Source organism: Ranitomeya variabilis, chromosome 3, assembly GCF_051348905.1.
Source record: "Ranitomeya variabilis isolate aRanVar5 chromosome 3, aRanVar5.hap1, whole genome shotgun sequence".
NCBI lineage: Eukaryota > Metazoa > Chordata > Amphibia > Anura > Dendrobatidae > Ranitomeya > Ranitomeya variabilis.
The window spans coordinates 599,552,793-599,561,792 of record NC_135234.1 but is presented as its reverse complement, the minus strand read 5'-3'; positions in this window follow the sequence as shown (position 1 = coordinate 599,561,792).

Below are 9,000 nucleotides of genomic sequence, written 5' to 3'. Positions count from 1 at the left end.
TCTGGCATGCATGGCCCTGCCCCTGGGAATCCAATTTGGCCCCTTGGTAGCCACTTTGATGTGCGGGGCCCCTTGTTAGCAACTTTGGCCCCTTGGTAGCCATTTTGGCATGCAGGAATCCTTGGTAGCCACTTTGGAGCACACAGTCTCTCGGTAGCCACTTTGGCCACATCCTCTTATATACAGACATCACTCCTCTATACAGACACCACTCCTATATACAGACACAACTCCTACATACAGACATCCCTCTATATACAGACACCACTACCATATACAGAGATCCCTCTATATTCAGATACCACTCCTATATACAGACATCCCTCTATATACAGACATCACTACAATATAGAAGACATCCTTCTATATACAGACACCACTCCTATATACAGACATCCCACTATATACAGACATCCCCCTATATACAGACACCACTCCTATATACAGACATCTCTCCTATATACAGACATCCCTCTATATACAGACATCTCTCCCTTATACAGACATCCCCCTATATACAGACACCACTTCTATATAAAGACATCCCTCTATATATAGACACCACTCCTATATACAGACACCACCCTTAAATGCAGGCACCTCTCCTATATACAGATATCCCTCTATATACAGACACCTCTCCTATATACAGACATCCCTCTATATACAGACACCACTCCTATATACAGACATCCCTCTATATACAGACACCACTCCTATATACAGACATCCCCTATATACAGACACCACTCCTATATACAGACATCCCTCTATATACAGACACCACTCCTATACACAGACATCCCTCTATATACAGACACCACTCCTATGTACAGACATCCCTCTATATACAGACACCACTCCTATGTACAGACATCCCTCTATATACAGACACCACTCCTATATACAGACATCCCTCTATATACAGACACCACTCCTATATACAGACATCCCCTATATAAAGACACCACTCTTATATAAAGACATCCCTCTGTATACAGACACCACTCCTATATACAGACATCCCTCTATATACAGACACCACTCCTATATACAGACATCCCTCTATATACAGACATATCTCCTATATTCAGACATCCCCCTATATAGAGACACCACTCCTATAAACAGACATCCCTCTATATACAGACAACACTCCTATATACAGACATCCCTCTATATACAGACACCACTCCTATATACAGACATCCCTCTATATACAGACACCACTCCTATATACAGACATCCCTCTATATACAGACACCACTCCTATATACAGACATCCCCCTATATACAGACACCACTCCTATATACAGACATACCCCTATATACAGACACCACTCCTATACACAGACATCCCTATATATACAGACATCTCTCCTATATTCAGACATCCCCCTATATACAGACACCACTCCTATATACAGACATCCCACTATACACAGACACCACTCCTATATACAGACATCCCTCTATATACAGACATCTCTCCTATATACAGACATCCCTCTATATACAGACACCACTCCTATATACAGACATCCCCCTATATACAGACACCACTCCTATATACAGACATCCCCCTATATACAGACACCACTCCTATATACAGACATCCCTCTATATACAGGCACCACTCCTATATACAGACATCCCTCTATATACAGACACCACTCCTATATACAGACATCCCTCTATATACAGACACCACTCCTATATACAGAAATCCCCCTATATACAGACACCACTCCTATATACAGATATCCCCCTATATACAGACACCACTCCTATACACAGACATCCCTATATATACAGACATCTCTCCTATATTCAGACATCCCCCTATATACAGACATCACTCCTATATACAGACATCCCTCTATATACAGACACCACTCCTATATACAGACATCCCTCTATATACAGACATCTCTCCTATATACAGACATCCCTCTATATACAGACACCACTCCTATATACAAACATCCCCCTATATACAGACACCACTCCTATATACAGACATCCCCCTATATACACACACCACTCCAATATACAGACATCCCTCTGTATACAGGCACCACTCCTATATACAGACATCCCTCTATATACAGACACCGCTCCTATGTACAGACATCCCTCTATATACAGACACCACTCCTATATACAGAAATCCCCCTATATACAGACACCACTCCTATATACAGATATCCCCCTATATACAGACACCACTCCTATACACAGATATCCCTATATATACAGACATCTCTCCTATATTAAGACATCCCCCTATATACAGACACCACTCCTATATACAGACATCCCTCTATATACAGACACCACTCCTATATACAGACATCCCTCTATATACAGACATCCCTCTATATACAGACACCACTCCTATATACAAAAATCCCCCTATATACAGACACCACTCCTATATACAGACATCCCCCTATATACAGACACCACTCCTATATACAGACATCCCTCTGTATACAGACACCACTCTTTTATACAGACATCCCCCTGTATACAGACACCACTCCTATATACAGACATCCCTCTGTATACAGACACCACTCCTATATACAGACATCCCTCTATATACAGACACCACTCCTATATACAGACTTCCCTCTATATACAGACACCACTCCTATATACAGACATCCCCCTATATACAGACACCACTCCTATATACAGACATCCCTCTATATACAGACACCATTCCTATATACAGACATCCCTCTGTATACAGACACCACTCCTTTATACAGACATCCCTCTATATACAGACACCACTCCTATATACAGACATCCCTCTATATACAGACATATCTCCTATATACAGACATCTCTCTATATACAGACACCACTCTTATATACAAACATCCCTCTATATACAGACATCTCTCCTAAATACAGACATCCCTCTATATACAGACACCACTGCTATATACAGAAATCCTCCTATATACAGAAACCACTCCTATATACAGACATCCCCTTATATACAGACACCACTCCCATATACAGACATCCCTATATATACAGACATATCTCCTATATTCAGACATCCCCCTATATACAGACACCACTCCTATATACAGACATCCCTCTATATACAGACACCACTCCTATATACAGACATCCCTCTATATACAGACATCTCTCCTATATACAGACATCCCTCTATATACAGACACCACTCCTATAAACAGACATCCCCCTATATACAGACACCACTCCTATATACAGACATCCCCCTATATACAGACACCACTCCTATATACAGACATCCCTCTGTATACAGACACCACTCCTATATACAGACATCCCTCTATATACAGACACCACTCCTATATACAGACTTCCCTCTATATACAGACACCACTCCTATATACAGACATCCCCCTATATACAGACACCACTCCTATAAACAGACATCCCTCTATATACAGACACCACTCCTATATACAGACATCCCTCTGTATACAGACACCACTCCTTTATGCAGACATCCCTCTATATACAGACACCACTGCTATATACAGACATCCCCCTATATACAGACACCACTCCTATATACAGACATCCCTCTATATACAGACACCATTCCTATATACAGACATCCCTCTGCATACAGACACCTCTCCTTTATACAGACATCCCTCTATATACAGACACCACTCCTATATACAGACTTCCCTCTATACACAGACACCACTCCTATATACAGACATCCCCCTATATACAGACACCACTCCTATATACAGACATCCCTCTATATACAGACACCATTCCTATATACAGACATCCCTCTGCATACAGACACCTCTCCTTTATACAGACATCCCTCTATATACAGACACCACTCCTATATACAGACATCCCTCTATATACAGACATCTCTCCTATATACAGACATCTCTCTATATACAGACACCACTCTTATATACAGACATCCCTCTACATACAGACATCTCTCCTAAATACAGACATCCCTTTATATACAGACACCACTGCTATATACAGAAATCCTCCTATATACAGAAACCACTCCTATATACAGACATCCCCTTATATACAGACACCACTCCTATATATAGACATCCCTCTATATACAGACATCTCTCCTATATAGAGACATCCCCCTATATACAGACACCACTCCTATATACAGACAACACTCTATATACAGACACCACTCCTATATACAGACATCCCTCTGTATACAGACACCACTCCTATATACAGACATCCCCCTATATACAGACACCACTCCTATATACAGACATCCATCTGTATACAGACACCACTCCTATATACAGACATCCCTCTATATACAGACACCACTCCTATATACAGACTTCCCTCTATACACAGACACCACTCCTATATACAGACATCCCCCTATATACAGACACCACTCCTATATACAGACATCCCTCTATATACAGACACCATTCCTATATACAGACATCCCTCTGCATACAGACACCTCTCCTTTATACAGACATCCCTCTATATACAGACACCACTCCTATATACAGACATCCCTCTATATACAGACATCTCTCCTATATACAGACATCTCTCTATATACAGACACCACTCTTATATACAGACATCCCTCTACATACAGACATCTCTCCTAAATACAGACATCCCTTTATATACAGACACCACTGCTATATACAGAAATCCTCCTATATACAGAAACCACTCCTATATACAGACATCCCCTTATATACAGACACCACTCCTATATACAGACATCCCTATATATACAGACATATCTCCTATATTCAGACATCCCCCTATATACAGACACCACTCCTATATACAGACATCCCTCTATATACAGACACCACTCCTATATACAGACATCCCTCTATATACAGACATCTCTCCTATATACAGACATCCCTCTATATACAGACACCACTCCTATAAACAGACATCCCCCTATATACAGACACCACTCCTATATACAGACATCCCCCTATATACAGACACCACTCCTATATACAGACATCCCTCTGTATACAGACACCACTCCTATATACAGACATCCCTCTATATACAGACACCACTCCTATATACAGACTTCCCTCTATATACAGACACCACTCCTATATACAGACATCCCCTTTATACAGACACCACTCCTATAAACAGACATCCCTCTATATACAGACACCACTCCTATATACAGACATCCCTCTGTATACAGACACCACTCCTTTATGCAGACATCCCTCTATATACAGACACCACTGCTATATATAGACATCCCTCTATATACAGACACCACTCCTATATATAGACATCCCTCTATATACAGACATCTCTCCTATATAGAGACATCCCCCTATATACAGACACCACTCCTATATACAGACAACACTCTATATACAGACACCACTCCTATATACAGACATCCCTCTATATACAGACACCACACCTATATAGAGACATCCCCCTATGTACAGACACCACTCCTATATACAGACATCACTCTATATACAGACACCACTCCTATATACAGACATCCCTCTATATACAGACACCACTCCTATATACAGACATCCCTCTATATACAAACACCACTCTTATATACAGACATCCCTCTATATACAGACACCACTCCTATATACAGACATCCCTCTGTATACAGACACCACTCCTATATACAGACATCCCTCTATATACAGACACCACTCCTTTATACAGACATCCCTCTTTATACAGACATATCTCCTATATTCAGACATCCCCCTGTATAGAGACACCACTCCTATATACAGACATCCCCCTATATACAGACATCACTCCTATATACAGACATCCCTCTATATACAGACACCACTCATATATACAGACATACCTCTATATACAGACACCACTCTTATATACAGACATCCCGCTATATACAGACACCACTCCTATATACAGACATCCCCCTATATACAGACACCACTCCTATATACAGACATTCCCCTATATACAGACACCACTCCTATATACAGACATCCCTCTAAATACAGACACCACTCCTATATACAGAAATCCCTCTATATACAGACACCACTCTTATATACAGACATCCCTCTATATACAGACACAACTCCTATATACAGACATCCCTCTATATACAGACACCACTCCTATATATAGACATCCCCTATATAGAGACACCACTCCTAAAAACAGACATCCCTCTATATACAGACACCACTCCTATATACAGACATCCCTCTATATACAGACACCACTCCTATATACAGACATCCCTCTATATACAGACACCACTCCTATATACAGACATCCCCCTATATACAGACACCACTCCTATATACAGACATCCCCATATATACAGACACCACTCCTATATACAGACATCCCCCTATATACAGACACCACTACTATACACAGATATCCCTATATATACAGACATCTCTCCTATATTCAGACATCCCCCTAAATACAGACACCACTCCTATATACAGACATCCCTCTATATACAGACACCACTCCTATATACAGACATCCCTCTATATACAGACATCTCTCCTATATACAGACATCCCCCTATATACAGACACCACTCCTATATACAGACATCCCTCTATATACAGACACCACTCCTATATACAGACATCCCTCTATATACAGACACCACTCCTATATACAGACATCCCTCTATATACAGACACCACTCCTATATACAGAAATCCCCCTATATACAGACACCACTCCTATATACAGATATCCCCCTATATACAGACACCACTCCTATGCACAGACATCCCTATATATACAGACATCTCTCCTATATTCAGACATCCCCCTATATACAGACACCACTCCTATATACAGAAATCCCTCTATATACAGACACCACTCCTATATACAGACATCCCTCTATATACAGACATATCTCCTATATACAGACATCCCTCTATATACAGACACCACTCCTATATACAGACATCCTCTAATATACAGACACCACTCCTATATACAGACATCCCCCTATATACAGACACCACTCCTATATACAGACATCCCTCTGTATACAGACACCACTCCTATATACAGACATCCCCCTATATACAGACACCACTCCTATATACAGACATCCCTCTGTATACAGACACCACTCCTATATACAGACATCCCCTATATACAGACACCACTCCTATATACAGACATCCCTCTATATACAGACACCATTCCTATATACAGACATCCCTCTGTATACAGACACCACTCCTTTATACAGACATCCCTCTATATACAGACACCACTCCTATATACAGACATCCCTCTATATACAGACATCTCTCCTATATACAGACATCCCTCTATTTACAGACACCACTCCTATATACAGACATCCCTCTATATACAGACATCTCTCCTTTATACAGATATCCCTCTATATACAGACACCACTCCTATATAGAGACATCCCCCTATATACAGACACCACTCTTATATACAGACATCCCTCTATATACAGACACCACTCCTATATACAGACATCCCTCTATATACAGACACCACTCCTATATACAGACATCCCTCTATATACAGACACCACTCTTATATACAGACATCCCTCTATATACAGACACCACTCCTATATACAGACATCCCCCTATATACAGACATCACTCCTATATACAGACATCCCTCTATATACAGACACCACTCCTATATACAGACATCCCTCTATATACAGACACCACTCCTATATACAGACAATCTCCTATATACAGACACCATTCCTATATACAGACATTCCCCTATATACAGACACCACTCCTATATACAGACATCCCTCTAAATGCAGACACCACTCCTATATACAGACATCCCCCTATATACAGACACCACTCCTATATACAGACATCCCCATATATACAGACACCACTCCTATATACAGACATCCCCCTATATACAGACACCACTCCTATATACAGACATCCCCATATATACAGACACCACTCCTATATACAGACATCCCCCTATATACAGACACCACTCCTATACACAGATATCCCTATATATACAGACATCTCTCCTATATTCAGACATCCCCCTAAATACAGACACCACTCCTATATACAGACATCCCTCTATATACAGACACCACTCCTATATACAGACATCCCTCTATATACAGACATCTCTCCTATATACAGACATCCCTCTATATACAGACACCACTCCAATATGCAGACATCCCCCTTTATACAGACACCACTCCTATATACAGACATCCCCCTATATACAGACACCACTCCTATATACAGACATCCCTCTATATACAGACACCACTCCTATATACAGACATCCCTCTATATACAGACACCACTCCTATATACAGACATCCCTCTATATACAGACACCACTCCTATATACAGAAATCCCCCTATATACAGACACCACTCCTATATACAGATATCCCCCTATATACAGACACCACTCCTATGCACAGACATCCCTATATATACAGACATCTCTGCTATATTCAGACATCCCCCTATATACAGATACCACTCCTATATACAGAAATCCCTCTATATACAGACACCACTCCTATATACAGACATCCCTCTATATACAGACATATCTCCTATATACAGACATCCCTCTATATACAGACACCACTCCTATATACAGACATCCTCCTATATACAGACACCACTCCTATATACAGACATCCCCCTATATACAGACACCACTCCTATATACAGACATCCCTCTGTATACAGACACCACTCCTATATACAGACATCCCCCTATATACAGACACCACTCCTATATACAGACATCCCTTTGTATACAGACACCACTCCTATATACAGACATCCCCCTATATACAGACACCACTCCTATATACAGACATCCCTCTATATAGAGACACCATTCCTATATACAGACATCCCTCTGTATACAGACACCACTCCTTTATACAGACATCCCTCT